Below are 22,050 nucleotides of genomic sequence, written 5' to 3' on the forward strand. Positions count from 1 at the left end.
CTGAGTGAGAAACACAAAAGATACAGTGGAAGATAGAAGAACTAATGCCTATATGATAAGGCAAATCTTTTGTGTCAATACAAACAGGGGATTCAGAATCCTTGCTGTGAGCTTATTGTACTGTGGCATAGGGTTTGGAATGCCTTACTGAGTTTGTCTGTTTATCATATTCTGAAAAACAACATGAAAAAATCGATTGATAAGTCTCATTTAACCCCTGAAAGAAAATAAATCCAGTGCAATGACTAAATAATTGAGTTATGGTTTCTGTTAACACAGTATAACATACTAGCAATTTGTGCTTTAAATGCATCTCTGCTAATTAATTTGTTTATTTTGCAGGAAAAAAGTCAAATGAAAGCATGAATTATGGCCACTAAACACTACAGGGAGAGGACTAATTGGTCCATGGCTCATTTTTAAAGAGCTAAAAATGTGCCCCCAAAGAATGTACTATTATGTCATAATTTTTTACAAAAGTAAAGTCCACATACATCTAGATTTATGCCAAACTTTAAGAATGACTTAAAACAAGGATGACAAATACCTGTGGCACATGAGAATCATTTCTTGTGTAATATCAATGACAGGCATCATTAATAGATCACTTTGTCCTTTCCTGCTGAACTCAGATATAGGGTGGAATCCTTTGGACAGAGTATTTCAGGGAGTCATTGCCAATCAGATCGGTGATCTCATGAAAGGAAGACGCTTTGCCATGCACATCCCTTTTACTAAACAACTTAGCCCAAGAGAATAATCTTACTTGGGCATTTATAGTGAATAAAAATGATTTCGATCACAAGAAACAGGAAACCAATGCAAACTATTTTATGTAAAATATTTTTCTGCTCACCTAGCTACAGAGTCAAGATGTATTCCAGTTTCAGCTTTTAATAAACAATGAACTTTCAGCTTATTTGAAGGTCTAAGTCTTCAAATAAGAATGTCAAGTAACTGTCTCTCTCCTTTTCTTTTCCCTGCGGTGCCTTCGTTGTCAGGCGTGCTCTAAGTGTTGAGAAAAAACAGCCTCACTTACCTCATGCCTGCTGAGCAATCCTCAGTTTCTATTCCCATTGCTCAGAGTCCAAGGTAGGTCTCTCATTGGCTCCTTTTGAACCTGCCTTTCACTGCTTTGATCGGAGGGATAGAAAATATTGGTTGTTCATGCCTGTGTCACCTGGACCAGAGGTAGATAAGAAGCATTGCACTTAGCCTCAACTCAGCCATATAAACACAGGGCGATGTTATTCTCTAAAGCTGGTTGAGCTCTATGAATGCAGATAAATGCCAGGCAAACAAAAAAATAGCACTGTCCACTGCAGCTTCCATTCTTATTTTCCTTTACTATTCTGAAATCGTTCTGATGACAGAGATCACAATTGTATTAGTTAGGGAAAAGGTTAAACGGTTATAATAAAGAGACCCCAAAAGACATTGGCTCAAAGAAGAGATAAAGTCATTTCCTGGTAAGAAGTGGGCTCCAATCCCTGGAGTCATCCAGCGACTCAGGCTAAGGGGTGTTTTTTTGTCTTCTTCAACATAAAACTTTTACCACTGCAGGCTAGCTAGAAGGTAAAAGAGCTGTGAAGCTAGATTATTTTTAAGTAGATGACCTGGAAGTTGCCAACTACATTTCTCCTCATGTCGCTTTAATGAGAACTTAGTCTTGGGTTCAAACTTGGTCACGAGGGAAACTGGGAAATGTAGTCTTTTGGTAGGTGGCCACGTGCCCAGGAAGAAAAAAAACAGAAGGGACAGATTTGGGGGTGAGGCAGGAGAAGGGAGGAGAGCAAACAACATCCTGCCACAAGGTCCTTTTTTTTTAATTTTATTTATTTTTGGCCACATTGGGTCTTTGTTGCTGTGCATGGGCTTTCTCTAGTTGCAGCGAGCGGGGACTACTCTTCGTTGCAGTGCGCGGGCTTCTCATTGCAGTGGCTTCTCTTATCACGGAGCATGGGCTCTAGAGTGTAAGCTCAGTAGTTGTGGCACGTGGGCTCGGTAGTTGTGGCTCGCGGGCTCGGTAGTTGTGGCTCATGGGCTCCAGAGCACAGGCTCAGTAGTTGTGGAGCACGGGGTTAGTTGCCCTGTGGCATGTGGGATCCTTCTGGACCAGGGCTCAAACCCATGTCCCCTGCACTGGCAGGTGGATTCTTAACCACTGTGCCACCAGGGAAGTCCCCTGCCACAAGGTCTTATATTAAGGAGAGCCACTGGTTCTCTCCTTTTTCTCTAACATGTTTACTTCATGTTGACAGTGGTAAAACCTATTGTCCAAAATCAACTGGACAAAATAGACAGGCAAAAAGGATAAACTAAGTCCTTTACTTCGACTAAACTATTTATCTCTGTAAATGCCAGAGACAAATACCCTTATTCTTGTGGTATCACTCACCACCTGACTATTCAGCCTACGTTTATTTGCTATAGCAGAATTGGAATAAATAAAATTATCTTCCAAGATGGCAGTGGCTTGTCATATTCTAAAATGACACAAGATTAAAAACTAGGAGATCTTTCAATTTTTTCTAGACCACTAACCGGTTGTACAGCCTTGAGAAAACTTCTGAACCTTACCCATCTCAGGTATCAATATAAAAAGAAGTTGTAGGAGAATATTTTATCTGAGGTCCCTATCAGATTGAAAAGATTTTATATTATGTTGGAAGTAGAGAGGTTTAGATGAAATTCCCACCCTCCCAAAATACCAGGGTTTTCCCACAATAAATGTGAATTCATTCTATAACACAGTTCACAGGTCTTTGAGACAAAATTTGATTGACTAGGACTTTAGAGCAATCACCAATAGGAAAGTGAGCTAGCCATAATTGTCAGTTGGGCGTTTCTGGTTGGAGGATAGGAAACCTTTCTTATCTCCACAAGAAATCAACAAATGCCCTGAAGCCTGAGATTTGGCAAAATACAAGCAATGTCTTAGCTATGTAAGTATAATGTTATTAATGACCATAACATTAGCTAGCCCTTTTAGAATCCAGTTAAAGTATCTGGTTCCATGACCTCCTAAGGGTGAATCACACATATTAATGATCCACAGAATGAAATACAAGATTTTATCTTTTTATTTGTTCCAGAATTATTGCCCTTTGATTTTTAACACATGTCGTTTGTTCTCACATTAAAGGACAGGTTAAAGGAGTATCGACTCTGTCATTTTAAGTCCTCAGAGTTAATACGGTCTTCTGTAGCTTGATTAATATCTAAGCCGAAGGTGGCTGCTTTGTACTTCCAAGGTTGCCTTTGAGGGTTTATCCCTCAGTGGAACATCCGGCTTTCCTTTTTTATAGCAGTTGGCCAGAAAACCTCTGTCGATCTGTGACTATTCTGAACTGATAGACTGAAATGCCATTTCCAAAACTACAGCTCTTCTGCTAAACAATTTTTTCTAGGAGTGATGCCATATCCCTAGCTACTGGGCTTTGCCAAAAGGCAGTATTCCTCCAACGGCCCTATTCTGGGAATGATACCAAATGATGGTTCAGGCTGGGGTAAGTAGTAAATTAGCAGTAAAAGCTAAAAAATACCCCAGCTTTTAATACCTTTTCTCTTTTTTCCAGATGACTGGCCTATCTCTCTCACCTTGTGCTTCCATTCATGAAAGAACTCCTTTTCTCCCCTTCATTTGTGATTTAATAGTTGAATTTTTATTTTACGTGGTGTTCCTCCATTGTGAGAGAGCAATTCACACCTTTCAAGGCTAATGCAATCAAATTTTCACGTGACATAAGTATCTAGTCTTTCTGCAGCACCCACATGCAAAGGAGTGATGCCTGATAGATTAGGATTGTTTGTAGACTGGGAAATGTGCTGAATAAAGTGTCAGACAGGAGAATAGGAGCCAAGAGAGGGTTTCAAAGCAGCAAGTTTCTTGGGACAGGAAAGCCTAGATTGGTTGCCTGCCCTTAAATATGTATTAAAAATATGAACTTATCCTTGGAGGTAAGAGCTATGAGGTGTTTCTTGGATGTGGAAGTCACTGCCTCCATTTTGTATTCCTTTTAAAAAAAAACTTCCTTTAGTTGGCTAAAATACTTTCTTGTTCTCAATACTGTTTTCCTTTCTTGGTTAATCATTTGCCTGTCTTCCTCCCTCTCTTCCTTCCTCCCACCGTCTGTCCCTCCCTTTCTTCCCTTTTCCTTACCTATCTTTTTCTTCTTTCTCACTTCTTTCTTAAAATGTAGCTGCCTGGAGTAAAGTTTTTTTGTGTATATGCTGACTTAATGGCTGTCCCTGGTAAGCCATGGGTTTACTCTTTGGGTATTTCCTAATTTATATGCAGTGCCAGAGGCTCAGAAGTATGTTATCGTTATTTTCCTTTCAATAAAAACCCATATTTAAGAGCCTCTTAAACAAGAGGCCATCTTCTTGTTTCAGGTATTATACCTTGGTATTCTTTTATATATCTTTGGGCAGTTGATTTAAAAAGACGCAACTGGCCTTGCCTGTTGAGTTTTCCACTGTACCCTAGCACCTAGGACAATGACTGATAAGTAGTAGGTGCTCAATAAACATTTGTTTTTAAAATAATGATCCAGATGTCAAGCAAACTCATCATAGAGAAGAGAAGAACAATATGTTTCAGTATTCTGTTGGTTTGGCCAGGATGGAGTTCTGAGTCTTTTGCTCAGCAGATGTTTATCCAGAAGGTGGTAAACTCCCGAGATCAACTTGGCTTTGTGTCTCCTTGACCTTGGAAATGTTTTCCTACAGACACAGTATTTTCCCTGTTGGAATTTTATTCAATATTCTATCTTTGTTTCTACTTTAGAAGACATGCCACGTGAATAATGAGGCCTCAGGCAAAGAAATTACTCCAGCAGTTCAATTTAAACTCAGGACAGATCCTGCCCTCACTTGCATTTGCAATTTGCGATGCAGTCAGTAAGAACTATGCCCACACATGAACTGACAGAATTGGGGCTTCAAGGTTAGCAATTATTAAAATTAAAAGTTCATTTATTCCTTTTCAAAATATTTTATTCAGTTGCTTCTGAAGCTGAATCCTGAGTTGCCTTCCCCTTGCTGCTCACTATAGCGGCATCCAGCTCTGAGGGTAGCTCACAGCTCTAAATGTCCTCATTGTTCAATGCACTAGATGAGAACAAAACCAGACTGTAAGGTCAATCTCACTGCCTTACTAGAGTAAAAATTAGAAGTCAATGATTCTCTAACCATCAAAGAGAACTTAAATTCAACAGGATTTTTTAAAAAAACGTAGTACTGTGTGAAAATTTTGGAAAATATGATCATGGTGGAGAAAAAAATGAAAGGGGTATATAAACCACTTATACTGCAAGGACTGTAACTTTCCCAGATTAATTTTGGAATCCTAAAATAAAATTTGCTTTTTTTTGGTGGAATTGATAAGGCATCAGAAGTGGCCTTTTGCAATGGAAATAAGCACGCAGGGTTTTCTTCTACTTTATAATAGTGAATTAATACAGAATAAATAGGAAAAAATGTTAGGGAACAATATGGTAAAATTATAGACCGCAAGTGTTAGAACAATGTTTTTAAAATGGTAACAGAAGAAGGTGCGTAAATTTATGTATACAATAATTTGGCAGTTTATGGAAGTAGCATCATTTGTAAATTAAATAGCACGCCCCGTCACGCCTCTAAATGAGGAAGGAAAGCAAAAAGAATTATTTTGAATAGGTCCATGGCATCACACCCCTCCAACACGCAGCACTGAGAGAAAACCAGACTGGCGACCCGTGTCTGGAATATGTACTGACTGGAACTCTCGGGAGGAGGAGGGGTTTCTTTAAAATTTCTTTTTTCCAGACAAAAGGGGCAGCGATCTTTTGACCTCTTTGACCATAGATGTGGAAAATGGCGAGCAAAGTTTTGGCTTCGTCCCTTGCTTTTCACCATGAAATAAAAGTCTTAGGCCTGTAACTCTCCCTGTCCCACGGGAGTGTGCAAAGGGAAGGAAAATAAGCGGCGTGGGTGAGGGGTGGCGGAGCAGAACCAGCGGGGAGAGGAGAGGCGCGAACCAGCCTCTACCGGGTGGGCGTGGAGCGGAGCGCAAGCCAGAACAGGTCCGCGTCCTCTCGGCCACTGCCGGCGGTGGGCGGGGCGCGGCGGCATCTCCGCGGGCAGACCCGCGTGCAGATCAGCTGGGAGCGGCCGGCCAGAAACTCCCGTGGATCCGCCGGGAGCTGCTGGACCCCCACGTCCCTCTCCCGTTCCAAGCCAGCCTGAGGGAGAGGTTTCCCCGAGGGAAGGTACCGAACGGATCTGGTGCAGGAAGCGACTCAGGTGTGTCCGGGGGTCAGTTTGCGTTTGTTTCGTTAGCCCTGGGGGCTCCCCGAATCTTTGAGCGAGACAGCAGGAGGGTAAGTGATTTGCTCCTGGGAGGAGGGGGTCAACTCCTTGTGGGTCGGAGATGGTGTGCAATCAGGGCTCCGTTGTTGCACGAAGTAGGGTGGTCCGAGGTCCCTCAGCCTTAAGCCAGTTAGAGACACCCCCTTTCCCAGCCCCGCCCCCTGGAGGCTGAGGCTGGATTCAGACCCCTCCGGTCAGTCGGACGGAGTAAACGGGTCCTCGAATCCTCCGGCTCCCACTTTCTCCGCCTGGTCACGGGTAGGTTGACCCTCTTGTCTTTCCTCCAGCCTCCCTTACCAGCATCTCTTCCTACCCTCTGGAGAGGATTCCAGACCCTCCTGGAGATTCCAGCCTTCTCCCGAGAGGGGGCTGCGAGGTCCAGCTGGGTTTGGGGTCAGTCCTGGCTTCACTCCTCTCTGCCCTTTACCATCTCTTGGGTCGTAAGGCTCAGTTCTCTTCCGCCAACACCCCCGCCCCACTGTCTTGCTCCCACTCTAAGGGGAGGATTCCAGATCCCGCTGGGGTTCGGTACGCGACGCCAGTTGGAAAAGGGAGATCTGTGGACAGCTGGGTTGGGGGGCGAGAAAACTGGGAGGGTTAGGAGCTCCACCTCCCCAGGCCACCGAGGGGGCGAGGGGTCAGGCTGGGGGCGTGTTGCCATGGCTCCCTGGTAGCGAAGCTGAGGGAGCTAGAGATGCCAGTCATGGAAGGTCCCTTCTTCCTCTTTGTGCCTCTCCTCCTTCCTTTTTTTTTTTTTTTTTTGAGTGAGAGTGTGCGTGGGGAGGGAGCAGGGAGAAAGTGATTAATTTGGAGAGCAGGGACTGGAGCCAGGAGGCTGGGGAACGCTAGCCAGTCCCTTCATTCCCACTCCTTTTGCCCGCTGCGAGCCTCACTTTCTCATGCAAGGGCAGGACTGAGGAATTCCTGCGACAAGCCAGGGCCCAAGAAGCCTCCGCCGCGCTAGCTCAGGTACCCACGCCCGGAGCCGCGCCCTGGGGCGAGCGCAGGGTGGGTGGTCGGGCTGTCAGCCGAAGGGCGGGCAGGGGAAGCGGTGGGAGGTGAGCGGCTGAAGGCGGGTGTGTAGTGACACAGCAGGGCGGCAAGGCGGGGAGGAAGATCCAGATCCAGCCCAACTCGAGGGGCGCGGGGTTTCAGCCCCGCCCGCGTGAGCTCCCAAAGAGCCCCCAGAGCTGGCAAGCGGCGCCTGGCACGCGCGCGCGCGCGATGGCGCGCTCACGGGAACGCCCCAGGTGGGGGGCACATTTGCGCGTGCGCGCGGAGGTGGGCAACTGGTGAGCCACCTGGGCTCGTGCAAGGCAAAGGCTCTCGCCGCGCTCACGTACGTTCGAATTTCAGGTCCATCGTCTCTGAGATGTGTGCTTTTGGACGAGACATTTATCGACCCCGTCCCCCAGTTTCCCCTTTTGAATAATAGGGGTAATATCAGTACCTTCCTTTTAGGGTTTTTGAGCGACTGGAATGAGATAATTCCAGCAGACAGTTTAGCTCAGTGTCTGATGCGTAATAAACACTAAAAGTTATGGTTGCTGACGCCGTTACTTTTATTATAAGTTAGTCCTCAATTAGATACGGCGTGTTCTCATTATTCTGCATTTTTATTGAAGGCAAAATACTAATTTCTACTTTTGGAGACCATCAATTGACATTAATATTACTGACCAGTCCTACTCCTACAAAGCGTTGCTTTGGAGCAGATTGGAAGATATAAACTGACCAACTGGATGGAGAGGGAAGCTTAGAAAGCTACTGGGGGAAACTTTTAGTGACAAGAAAAAAACAGTTGCTTTTACCGCTTTGTGTGTAAAAATGTTTCCTCTTTCACCTGCTAATGTTGCAATTGGCTTTGTCTTAATTTCATTTTCTTTATAATGGACCACCCTGTGGCTTTCAAAATTTAACTTGGTTCTAGAGTCTAGTGTATCACATGGCTTTCCATTTTATGGCCTTAAGTGCTGCAGTGGACTCACCTCTAGGAACGGCAGGGCACACAGTGTATAATCATTCCTCACAAGCTCCTGAATACTGTCAGTGAATAAATGGAGACAAATAATTATGTCTGGGCAGGTGTGAGTACTGGCTAAGAAAGTTCATTAAAATCTCTTTCCGAGCATGTTTGTACTCTTCACTGCAGAAGTGCAGGACTGTGATGATTAATCTGTGTTTTCCAGATTGTTCTCTGTTGCATCTTATGGGCCCTTCCCTTTAAAGAAAAGGCTACGGACGTTTATTACTACTCTTGGTTATATAGGTGCTCCAACATATCTGGTGATGAGCAAACTCTACACCCCATTGACCTAATTACAGGTCTGACAGGATTTGATATTGCACGTAATGTATTTATTACCTTAAAGTTAATTCATCTCATTAAATGAAGTAGTATTAAATTCATTTTTAAATTACTTGCTTATTAAAATATTGGCAAGTTTTGATGAAGCTGAAGCAAGTAAAACCAGACAGATGTCACCGTCACAAATCTCCTTATGATTTTACAAAATAGACCTCACCTAGGAAAATGTTTGCTGGATAGGAGCTTGATTTTTATAGTTAACTTCTGAATTCTTTGAAGATAGCAGGTTGTTTGACCCAAAATTGCTTTTTTGAAATATTTTAGCCTGATTCATTTTTTTTAATGGAGAATTATAAATAAAAGTAATGATTTAAGACTGATTTAAGATTCTACTAGTTTTTATCTCATAAAAGAAAATTAAGTAATAAAGGGTAGCTAATGGCATTAGGTTTGAAGAAATGAGTGTCAGGAAGCTCTGTGAATATCAATTCAGGTAGCAGAGTATTGAGTCAAGTTTGACTTTTGCACGACAACCAACACCCCCTTCTTCACAGTGAATATGTCATCTTTAAAGGGTGCCTTGAGGAATTAGTGTGACAGCTTGCCTGAAATTCATGTGATCATTTACACATTCTTTCCCAGGAGCATTGGCATTAAACGTTTCATTTATTGGAAATTATTTTGCACTTTGACTTATGACAGCCAGCAGTGCCATAGAGTCTAATACTTTTTAGAAACAAAATTTAGCTTTTCACTATTTTGTATTTTCCCTAAAAATTTAAGCAGTAATGCACATGGAAAGTTTAAGTTAGGCTGAAGACAAAGGGTAAAAATAAAATCCCATGACAGATCCAGAAGTGTTGAGTCCTGAATCTGGGGAGCTAATTGACATGCTAAGGTATAATCTAGAGGACCAACTTGTCTCTATAGCAAGGCTGTTTTCAATGATGTACTGTATTATCTGATTCAATCAGTGTTCCTTGTTATTTTTTCAAAACGAGACCGAGAATACTATATTTTCAATTAGGAACGTTTTGATTACAGCTTCATTCTAACTAACTAATTCCGTATGAAGGAAATGCAATTATTATGGTGATTTACATACAATATGCTAAATTAACACGGCTAATGAGTGAAAGCCTAATATTCTTTCTTTTCATTCCTGGAAAAATATTGTGCTAAGCATTCTTTCAAAGAAAAGATTACAGTATTCTCCGGCATTTTATGTCTACCTACAAGTAGAATTGGCATTGAGCCATTTTCTTTGCTATTAAAGTGAAATCTCTCACATTTTGGCAATCATGTGCCTCTATCCCTTTTTTGTGGGGGAGAGGGTAGAGAATGGAAACAATTCTCAATTTAATTAGTTATGGTGATTTATCCTTTCTCTACATCTTTATTGGAGGAAAGATTCTGTATTTTCTGATTTGGGAATCTGGTTAAAACCTTAAACGTTACTAATTACTGCAGTTTATTTTATGTGTCGCACTAGTATAGTTAGTTAATTATAGCTTTCTCATTAGCACCATGTAGAGAATAATGAATTAACACATCTCTTTGATCAAAAGAACATCTAAGTTTATCTTCTGAGAATAGAAGTGTTATTGTGTTACCGAAAGTCACTGTAATTTTCCCAAGAAACAAATCGGTTGGAATTCTCTAGCACTGGGATAAGAAGCTTGATGAATGAGGGAGTAGAGCAGTGGTTGCTTGGCAACCTAACATTATTCTGCAATTTCTCCTGGTATATTTATCCAGTAAACTAGAAAATTCTGTTTTGTTAACGAATGTTTTTAGTCAGTGCACAAATAGACCATAACTAATTTAGATTTTATGTATTGTGGATGAAAAATGATCCTGCTTACCTTTCCACTGTGTTTAGATAGTAAAAATACAAAGAGAGAGAATATTCTGTTTTCAGTTTTTAAAAATTTTCTGTAAAAAATGTTTACTTAATTTTCACATTAGTTTATTACTACCAAAAGATTGCAACTTGTTTACCTCTTTGGAAGTCAAATTATTGGGAGTGTGTGTGTCTGTGTGTTTGTGTATGTTAAAATTGTGTGTACACAATTTTTCAATAAGAATCAGAAATAAATTTCGAACTGAGGTGAAGTCTTCAAAAGTCATGATTGACATGATAATTTGGTAAATTTAGGGGGGCATAAACATTCAATCCAAGCGATACCGGGAGACGATAAGAATAATAAATGTGCTGAATGGCAAATATATAAATGCACTCTGTTCTTTGACCAGGGTTTCTTCTCCAGGCGGTCTTATCACATTCTCTCCTCAGATGTTTGGGTGCATCTCATTTCCCCTATAGTTGTGAAGTAGGAGCTTAGCAAAGCCAGCCTTTGCCCATCTTTCAGTCCACCTCTCCCTGACTCCAGGGACTACAATATACCATTTTCCTATTCAGCCTGTGAATTTTAGTGTGCATCATTAATTCCCTTCTCAGATGGTAAAATCTTTTGAGGGCACATGCTTCATTTTATGCATCTCATAAACCCTACAGATTCTGGCACAGTGGGAAGCAAACTGGTGTGGCTGTAATAGTCAGGCTGCCAGGCTTCCAAATCCAGCTCTGTGAACTCCTCAATGTGTGGCCCTGGCTAAGTCATTTTAACCTCCCTAAGACTGATTTCATCTCTGGAAATGAGGAGTAATAGCCATACCCAGCTCATGTGTGTTATTATGAGCGTTATATGGGGCAGTCTATGTAGACAACTTATTAGAACTCATTAAGCATTCAGTAAATTCTGGCTTTTTTATTATAATAGTTACTCCATGCTCAGTGTATGAATGGATAAAAGAGAGATAGACATAAGTGTGTATCTATGTATATGAATAAGTATGAGCTTATTATATTATTATCATTAAAAGTATGGAACATGGTGTGACACCTACATCAATTATATGCACATATACATCAATTATCTGCACATATACTGGTTGTGATTGTTTCACATCTTTGAAGGATCCTGAGTAGTAGTTTTCAGGCTTGGCTGAAATGAGAATCACCTGGAGAGCTTTTCTTAAAACTAGCAACCCAGATCAGTTCAGTAAGAATCCCTGGAGGTGGTCATCAGGCATGTGGATTTTTGAAAGCTTCTGGTGAGATTCTGATGCAAGAGTTGAGAGCCACCGCCTTAGATTTGGGTAGGTCTTCTATAATATCATGTTGGCCTGAGGCATTGACTCACAGTTACCTTGGCATAATGAAATGTGGTTGAAAAAGAAGAGCTCTGATAAACCTCTGAGGTTTTTCTTACTAATCCCTTTGGTTTAGACAGCACTTTATTCTCTGAAGAGCTCAAATGTGCTTTTCATTTACTATGTATTTCATTTTTCAGCCAAATGTCTCTGTGAAGATGGTAGGGAAAAAGTCATTATCCTGATTTTGTGGATGAATGGAGAGAGCCATACAGAAATTAAATAATTTGATTAGATTCATACATTTAGAACAGACCCAGATATCAAGATTCCTGTCACTTTTGAGTTCTGGTTGTTTCTCTCTTTTTGCCTTGAGATTTCAAATGAGGGAAGGGGAAGGTGGTTGTTTTTGGACTAAATAATTGAGTAGGAAAGAGCTGTATAGATGAAAACTTCTACCTTTCTTGTTATAATTCTGCATTATAAGGAAAAGCAGATTTTTTTTTTTTTTAAGAAGAGGCACTGTAGTCTATTTAAGATCCAACCCTGTGTCCCTTGGACTGAACCCAGCCTACATATGTGTTTATTTGGCCTGAGGCATGTTTAAGAAATATTTGAGCCAATATTTAAAACCCAGATATTTCACATAAAATTCATATTTCTGACTCACCTTGGAAAACTTGATGTTCTTGGGATATTGGACCTGAATGCCCAGGTGACAGAGCGTACCACTGGCTGGAACTGGGTAACATGTCCCCTTGGCAGTCTTAAAGGACCCAGAACTTTTCATCTTCTCTGGATAAAACCTGGCACTCTCTTGCTTTCACTTTGATTTTTTCCTGTATATAAGTAGTACTCAAATGGGGCAATTGAAGGGCATTTAAAGAAGGGACCACATCTTTTTGGGCAGGGTTGAGGGAAACGAACAAGGGCTGCAGAGGCACCCCTGGGGCTGTTACTGCCCTTAGTCCAGTGGGACGACAAGAGAGAAAATTTACTGGAAGGTGAGAGCCATAGCTTTGGGGAAGGCTGCAGACAGGAACTGTGGTTTTAGAGAAACATAGCCATTCTTGAGTCACAGGACACTGGTCTCCTACCCCCAGATCTTCTGCTCCTTCCTCGCAGTGGCTGTACCCGCCAGCAGGCAGTGGACAAGGGAGCCTGGTGCAAGTGTCCTGCTGAAGTTGGATCCCTCTGCACAGAGCAGCCTGGAGAAAGGTGGAGAAGGGATCTGAATCTGGGGGGTTAATGGAGAATATGAAGCACACCTTGAAGGCTTCAAATGTATAGAATGTGGGTAATGGGGAGGAAGAAAGCTCGAATTGCCAAAAGCAGGACAAAATGGAGAATCATTAAATTTGCATTCAGGGCTATCTTTTCCTCTTTTTCTTTGTTGTTCCTTTCTCGGCTCCTCTTTCATTGCCCCAGGTGGGCATGCTCATGGCCAGAGGTGAGTTTCAGTTGCAGCCTTCAAACTTCAAAACAAACTTGTCTATTCCCTTGCATTATCTCTGCTTTCCAAGATGAGAGCTTTACAGCAGAGAGAATAATGCAAAAGATGTATTCTCTCTTCTAAGGTAACAGGCTTGCATTTTTAGCAGAGGTTCCTCCCTAACAAAAGCTTTTGCTGTAAGTGGTGATTTTAACTCTAGAGATTGCAGGTGTCGTACCCAGGAAGTGGAGACACCCTCAAATAATCCTCTGGCAGCCTGAAGTCATTGCGACCTGGATATTTGGGTCTCTGGAGGGTACCTCTCTTTGGTGTAGTGGTGTCAGGGTAAAGAGGATGAGGAAATAGATCAGGGATGCATTGGTAGCATCCTGATGTGAGAAATTTGTATGTTCCCTGGCCAAGGGACGTAGTCAGTGTAATAGAAGGTAAATTGGTGAGAAAAATGTGGAGATTTTTGATGATTTGATGCTATTAGAGTTGATTGTGAATTCAGTTTGTTCTGTGTTGAAGACCTCCACTAAAGAATGTAATGTGATAGAATATCAGCTTACTATGGGATGTCTTACATATTGATGTGTTCAAAGGAAATAACACCTCTCATGTGCAAAGGTTCAAGGGGAAGATAAGTATTGACCTTTTCTGAGACTCTTGACACTTGACACTGCATTTCCATCCATTTGGAAGATTCCTTCTGAATATTTCTATTTAAAAATCACCATGTCTTGCATTATTTGAGTACTTATTTGAGCTTTTTAAAGAATTTTAAAAGCCCCATATCTCATGTGACTTTTTCAACAACATGGCAGACAAAAAGTGACAGGTTTGCTAGCTCATTTATATAGAGGAAAAAAAACTGAAGCAAGGTCGAATAGCGGGCTGGGCAGTGGTGAAACCAGAATTAAAGTGCAGATACCCTGATACGTAACCAAGTTCATAATCCACTCTACAGCTTTTAGATTTCCTTATTTGAAAAAAAAAAAAGAGAACTATCGTATAGCTGATTTCTTTTTTTAAAAACAAATTCAGAGTTAATATATATGCTGAGGGATGCAGTGAATGTAGGGGAAGTATTGAAAACTTCACCAATTATATTTCCAAGGTTGAATATAGCCCTGCCCAAAGATAGAGAGATTAGATTTTTTTACATAGCTTCCGTAATTCCAGTGCACATTGATTGATTAGTTGATTGATTGATTGTGTGTTCTATGAGACATTGACAGCGACCAATCATTAAAAAGCTTTTATTGAATAACTGCTTTGCGCAGGACTGAGGCTGTGCCAGGCAAACACTTAAATAGCTATCACTTATTAAATGTTTATGATGTATTTTGCAATCTCTGCATCAGTGTTTTGAGGAAAGTACTATTATGATAATACCCATTTAATGCTGAGTGTCACAGACGTAGGGGCGTCCTTGTCCTGGGTCACACAATATGGCCTGGAAGTTGCTGAGCCGGGACTTCAACTCAGAAGTATCTGCTCCCCAGCCACAAGATCTTAACTACTGCACTATGGTGCCTTTGAGTCTGGCAGACCCCTTCAGCACCCCCTCTTAGTTTGGACTGCTGTAGCAAAGTACCACAGACTGAGAGGCTTATAAACAACAGAAATTTATTTCTCACAGTTCTGGAGACTAGAAGCCTGAGATCAGGGTGCCAGCCGTCTTCTGTTTGCAGACTGCTGACTTCTTGTTGTATTGTCACAGTGAGAACGGCAGAAAGGGCCCAAGAGAGTTCTCCAGTTTCCCTTTTATAAGGGTACTAATCTCATTCATGAGGGCTCTACCCTTATGATCTAATTCCCTCCCAAAGGCCACACCTCCAAATACCATCACATCTGGATTAGGGTTTCAACATACGAACCTGGGGGAGACACACACGTTCAGTCCATTGCACACCCTTTCTCTTCTCTCTTTGACTTCATTTCCCATGTGTGCGATGTCCGTCAGTACCCCCCTGGATTAGTAGGATTCTCTAACTATGGTCTTCATCAAGGGCCAGCACTCATCCCTGTTGTCCAACCAGATTTACCTGTTCTGTGTCTTACTACCTCAGGTAAACATGTGGAAAAGTAGATAATAAGAGCTCCTCCTAAGGTATTACATGATATTGTATGTTTATACCAGGAATGGTGGCATTTAAAATGGTGGATTTAAAATTCTTGTTGCAAAGATTCATTGTGAGGCACTGCCATGTGGGAGATACATTGGGAAAGGAGGACATCTGTGTTTTCTCCAAAATCATGTCATAAAAGTGTTTGGTGTCCGAGTCTTCCTGAAATGTGTCCTGGGCACCAGTATATGTAAAAATCAACCTTCACCCTCACCAAAGCTTTTGCTTGCCCTCATTACCATTTCTTATTTCTTGGCAGGAATGTTTCTGATGCTCTATAGTATCAATATGCATGGATTCCCTTCATAACTGGGTATTATATGTAACCAATTGCATTACACGGTTGACATTTCCACAAAGGTGTATCTGCCGCTCCCGATTAAGATAGAAATAGTTGGCAGTGGTAGATGCCATATCCCAGCCTGACTGTTCTTGAAAATGACACCTATCATAACGACGGCGCTGTCTTTATTAGCAGCTGTCAGTTAAGATAAGGCTTTGGAGGGAAAAGGAAATCAACTCTCTTCTAGGCATGGTCAATATATTTAGGAATTTTGAGAGGTGTTTGATTTTTTTGGTGTGTGGTGTTTAGAAAAAAATGTACATTTTTTTAATATGCAAAATACAAGTAGCATTCTCAAACACTGACTCCAAAAGGCTCTTTTTTATATAATAGTGGCAAAAATGTGTTTGCTTTCTGCTTTGTCTATAGAGCAGATCCCATTTCCTTGGACTATATGGAGTGGATTTGCTTTAAGGCTTTTGTTTGATCCATGCCTGCTTCTTTAGAGTACAGCACTTAGCTCCTCAAGAAATGAACTTATTTTGGTATTATAAATTCAGAGACTTTCTAAACCTGTTCTGTACAGTGCATCTGATGACTCAGCAGAGAAATCATTCATTAAATTAAAATACTTAAGGCAGTATACAATGGCAAGAAATTGAAAACATTGTCCACGATGGAAAAGTAAACAAAGAAAAATATAGTAATTTTAACATCTATAGACTACACCAGAATGAATAACGGACTATTTTGGGTTATTCATTATTGTTCACTAATTTGAGACATATACTGTTTTCCACAAAGGAGATCTGAGTGAATGGTTAAAAATAGAAAGCCAAAATAAAGGTGTTTAAATTTGACCTCGACCCTGTTTCACATTGTGACCTCCAGCAATTCTCAGTGGAGCTAGATTTCAAAGGGTCTCAAGAGACCTTTTTCCATGCATACAAGTTTCCGCATGTAATTGATTTGGGCTGAATAGATTTTGAACACAGTTGATTTGCTTGAAATAATGCTGAAGGACCAGGCTTGAGCAGTTCAGGTACAACTCATGTGAGTCAAGTTCAAATAAATTGGATTTGACCTTAATCACTATCCCCTCAAAAAAGGGCTGGCAGTCATTAGAGGGAATACCATCCAATTATGTATAAAAATTGACGTGAGTTGTTTGAATTGGAAATTGACCTCCACATACAAGACCTCCTTTTGAAAACTTGGTCACTACCTTCTATTTCCCTGTTTCACCAGCTGTAAACTGAGGATAGAAGCATTTACTGTTGCCTCCCAGTGGCAGTTGGAGGATTAATGAGCTAATATTTGTTAAGTGTTTCGAGGATAAAAGTGCCAGCTATTATTATTACTAATAAACCATTTTTCTCCAGTGTAATTTTGGACAGCAGCCATTAAAAACCCATTGCTGTATTTAACAGTATAACAGCCTGCTCGAGCCTGGCATTTACTGCCTCAATTAAGCATGCATTCCGCTTCCTTTGCCCCTCCAAATTCTGAGCTGATGAGGAGGGACGGAAAGGTTTGTGTCATCATCTCCCAAGTTCATTTAAATAATGGGTTTAACAGACTGGATGCTTCTGGTGGAGAGTCCCTTGATTGTCTCCTCTGAAAATTAGAATGTGTCCTTAATGGGAGGCTAATTTGGCTGTCCATTTGGTTCTGTGTCCTATGAAGGGAACGGAGGCCCTGTTCTAGATTTTTATTCAACTGGATTTACATTGCACTTACTGTCTTTGAAGATTGCATACCAATATGGTTTTGGTTATTTACAACCGGTTCCATAAATGAAACAAGATTATGTGAGTGGCTGTAAGTGTATACGTGCATGGGGTGGGCAGGAGAGTGTGCACTGTTCACAACTCATGCTAAAACTGAAGTGGAAAACTGAAGTAATTACACAGCTACTCCCAGTCCATAAATATTAAAAAAATAAAATTGGAAGCCTTGAATAATACAGAGTAGTTTATTAATCTGTAGTTAACATATCATATTAAATACTTTCAATCCGAATTTATTTTGACCTATGTAGATGTCCTAAAAATAAATATTTCTCACCTATTGCCAAAACAATGCTCATTTTCCTCCATGCTGTTTTACTGCTACAAATAAGAGTGAAAATGTCAAATAAATCAATGACTGTAATGATAGGTATTCATTTGGAGTTTACTCACCAGGTAACTCCAGTATTTAAATCCTAAGCTAGTATCTAAAAATTGAACAAAAGAGGCATCATAGCAACCTAAATCTAATCTCTGCAAAAATTCACCGAACTGCAATAATTTTATTGTGGAAAGACCAGCCTCATTCGATGACTATTTACTCTTAATTTAGAAGCATCCCAGTCAGCTTAATTGTCGGTTTTATTTTAGCGGACAACAGGATAAACTGTAAGTTAGAGCAGACGAAGGAAATGTTGCAGATTCATTCACAGACAAAAGAATTTACAGCTAACATCTCTTCAGCAAGGGATAAAGATAGAAACGCTAGAAAAAGACAACTCAGAAATCATGAGTATATGGATGGTTCTGAGTCATTAAGAAATTACAACATAGTTTAGAATAGAAAAGATAAATTTTCATGTATCACGTATAGGAGTACAGATCATTTATCTGAAAATCACGTAAAACCCTCTTAACTAGTGATGTAGCTGTTTAAGAATGTTAAATACAAATACAAAAGAGCAATAATAAAACCTCCAAACCTTTTACAAGATGTCCTTCTAGAAGCAATGTACTGATAACTATCCAAGGTAATATTCTTTGCAGATAAGATGTTGTATTGCCCACTATAGGGAAACCACAGTGTATTTTTTTATTACTATCACTTAGGGAGACTGTGCTGTGTAAATACTATCACCATTCCATTGACTTCTGAAATTGAGTTCACGCTATTTTCATCATTTATTTTGTTGAATTGTGTACCGGGAATTCACCATATGGCTTAAAACTGTTTAAGACCTCAGTCGATACGTGTTTTGCATATGAGATTCTTGGGGAAATACACAAGCTGCTTATTGTTTGGAAGAAAAATACCTGGAGGCTTATGTGTAGCTAAGAGGGGAAATGATGAAAAATGATTCAGAAATGTGACCATGTAGCAATTTATGTAAAATGTGAAGGGGCGTTTTCCCATAAATCTATTGCTACATGGCAAACTAACCCATAACTTAAACAAGTTAAAACTCCATTTTATGAAATTTCATAATTTTGTGGGTCAGGAATTCAGCCTGGGCTGGGGTAAGTGATTTCTTTAGCCCCACCTCGTAACAACTGAGGTCACCTCGTGGTTTTCAGATGGTGGCTAAGCTGGACTGGTGGCCCCAAGATGGCCTCACTTGCATGTCTGTTGTTTTAGCCAGTTGGGTTGAGCTCAGCTGGGCTTCTCTTCCTTTTCATGTAGCCACATGGCCTCTTCACTGGTTTCTGAAACATATTGTTGGACTTCTTGCATGATGGCTCAGGGCTCCAAGAGCTAAACTTAGAAGATCGTCAGTTGTCTTAAAGGCCAGGTGTGGAGTAGCCCTTCCGCTGTAATCCATTGGTCCAAGCCATGAAAGACTATTCTAGATTCAAAGGGAGGACTCATCTAACTACCTTGCTGGAGGATTCTAGTAGACAAGGTAGGAAGAAATTTTTTTTCAAAGACATGCTAATAATAGGATTATCAAGCCCACTGTGACACCATGTACTTCATACACGATTGATTAAAAAGTGGAAGAAACATGGAACAAGTAGAACTACTCTCTGTCCCAAGGGGATACTCCTTTGTCTTCCCCAGTTCCTAAATATCTTAAGCCCAGGAAGACAAATGCCTTTGAGAAGGGAGTGTGACAAGAGGGTGAACTTGGGCTCCATGGAAGTGCCTGTGGTTTTGTCTGGAGAGAGAGGCTAGAGTTGAGAGTAAGGGAGGGACGAGTTGGCCAAGAATACTTTTGGCTAAAGATTCTTCAGGGGGATAGGCTTTTCTGATGCTTTTGTCTTCTGATCCATTTACATTTAGCCTTACTCTTCTCCATTTACCTTGGAAATGGCTTGGGCGTGGGAGAACCAGGAGTACCTCCTCAGAGTCAGAAGGGCCAAGGTGGAACCCAAAGGCCAGGAATCAAGGAGGTGACTGCTGAGATTCCATAAGGCACCAGGCTTGAGGAGGGAGAGAGAAGAGCTGCTCCATTTCTTTCTATTTGTCCATTACAGCCACACATGGAAAAGGATGCAGGCTTCTTGGCCTGAAATGATGATTGTGCATTTGGCTGCAACCCTGCTTTACCTGTAACTTTCAGAAGCATGGCTGTAATGGGAAGGCGCTAATGGGGAGCGAGGACCAACATTATTCTTATTTCTTCTTGTGCACAGAACAAGAAGCAGGTTAAGAATATATAGCCGAGGAGCTTTCTTGGACTATTTCTTTCTCTTCAAGGGCTCACTGAGAGTGGCTGAAGAACAACTACCGCCATGCCTGATGTAGGTTCCGTTTGTGTTCTCATTGCTTCTGCCTTTCTATTTTCTCAAATCCTCCCATCATATTCTTCCTTCTATAGCCTGTCATTTTTTCTCTAAGTACTTGGGAGCCAAGCATGCTATTTTTCTTATACCTCTGACTCCCACCTTTCTGATAAACGTGAGTAGACGTGTTTCTCCTGCAGTCTTGCTGAAAGCACCAGCAGAGTATTGCACTATATTTTTCATATTTCAAAAATTATGTCAACAGGCAAAATGCAATATATGTAACCCTAAAAGGCTATGCTATGGTGTATTTAATTCTATACTGGTAATGCTTTAAATTGCCTTTGAAAGACACAATGTATGTACCTTTAATTTGATACTTGTAAGGGCTAGGTATTTAAGCAAGGTAGGTATTGATCCTGTTCAGAGAGTTAAGGGAACTCGTGGAACTCATATGTGTGAATGTGGAACTAGAAATCAGGTCATCTGATTTTGTCTTAAAGTTATTTTAATGGCAAATCATTTGTGACTCTTAAAAGATTTCCTTATTCAGAAAATGCAAGTTTTCTGAACAGGTTTCATTTTTCAGTGATATAACCTAAAGCCTTATAAATTTTAAATTCTGCTCTCTTGGATCTCAGAAAAAAAAATGAAAGAAATGGAAGCAATTGATGGTGGTTGTAAACTGAGGTTTCTATAATGACTTTGTACTTAAAAAAAAAAAAAAGATTGGGACTACTAAAACACAAGCAATCGTAGGTTTCCCCACAGTTTTTTTTTTTTGATATAGCAAATACATTTTTACTGTAGCAGAGAGCATCTTTTCTCCCATCTCCCTTTAGCAATTTGCCATTTTCTGTCCTCTTTAACCTTTCTCTACTTTAAACAACCGGGAAACCTGCTTCAGCTTTCTCCTTGACACACTGAGATTTATTTCTCATGAGCTATTCCGGAAAATTCCTTGTTCAGTCTTCTAATCACTAGACCACAGCAACCTTTCTCTCACTGGATTTCTGCATTTTATTGTCGCCCGTCTCCACTAAGACCTAAACGTCACTGTTAAAATCCCCTTTCTCGCTTGTCACTTTGACCATAATGTCACTTACTTCCTGAAAATTTCCCCTGGCTCCCCACTGCTCTGCAGGCCAAGTAACTGTCATACTTGGTTTCCACATCCAGCTGGGCTCAGGCTTCATGATTCCTCTCTTCTTTCTTGTATCCTTAGAGACTCCCTCCTCTTACTGGACAGCTCGTTGCTCCTGTCTGTCTTCTCAGACACATTTCCTGCTGTCCTTTCTTCTTAAAGTCACTGGTCACTCAGTAATCTACAATTCTCTAAGACTGTACTCACTGAAATGTAACCATTGTCACAATTTTTGTCTTATCTTTGTGCCGTCTACCATAATTCACTTACATTTTTAACTGGCTCATTATAAAAAGACACTGACTTAAAATGTAAGTTTTATTTCACTACTATCAATGAAACACCAGTGTCAGCGGGAAATAATGAAAGGTCACTACAAACGTGAATACAATGAAAACAACCCAAGGTCATTACATTCTAGCGAGGTCCCATTGCCTGACCAAGGCTCCAGGCTTAAGTCCTGCTCCCTCTTTATGAAACAGCAAGATTAGAAGAGTTAAAGCGCTGTTAATGATATATTAGAACCTACCTGAGACTTCCAGGTTTTTATAGTCAGAAGGATTAAAAGAGAAAGGATGTTCACTTACATCCTGCCCAAAGCCACTTTCTAAGATTGTCTCAATACTGAGACTACTGCTCTAGGACATGCAACCCAACTGCGGGAGGGTGAAGACACCCCTAAGAAAAATTCATCACAGTCCTCCTCTCTCTTTATTTTATTATGTTCCTGCATTTACTCTTTATGTGAAAATTTAGGAAGTTCTTGCTGTGTGGAAATCACTACGCTGAA

The sequence above is a fragment of the Monodon monoceros genome, unplaced genomic scaffold (assembly GCF_005190385.1).
Source record: "Monodon monoceros isolate NGI ecotype Baffin Bay Population unplaced genomic scaffold, NGI_Narwhal_1 Super_Scaffold_3, whole genome shotgun sequence".
Taxonomy (NCBI): Eukaryota; Metazoa; Chordata; class Mammalia; order Artiodactyla; family Monodontidae; genus Monodon; species Monodon monoceros.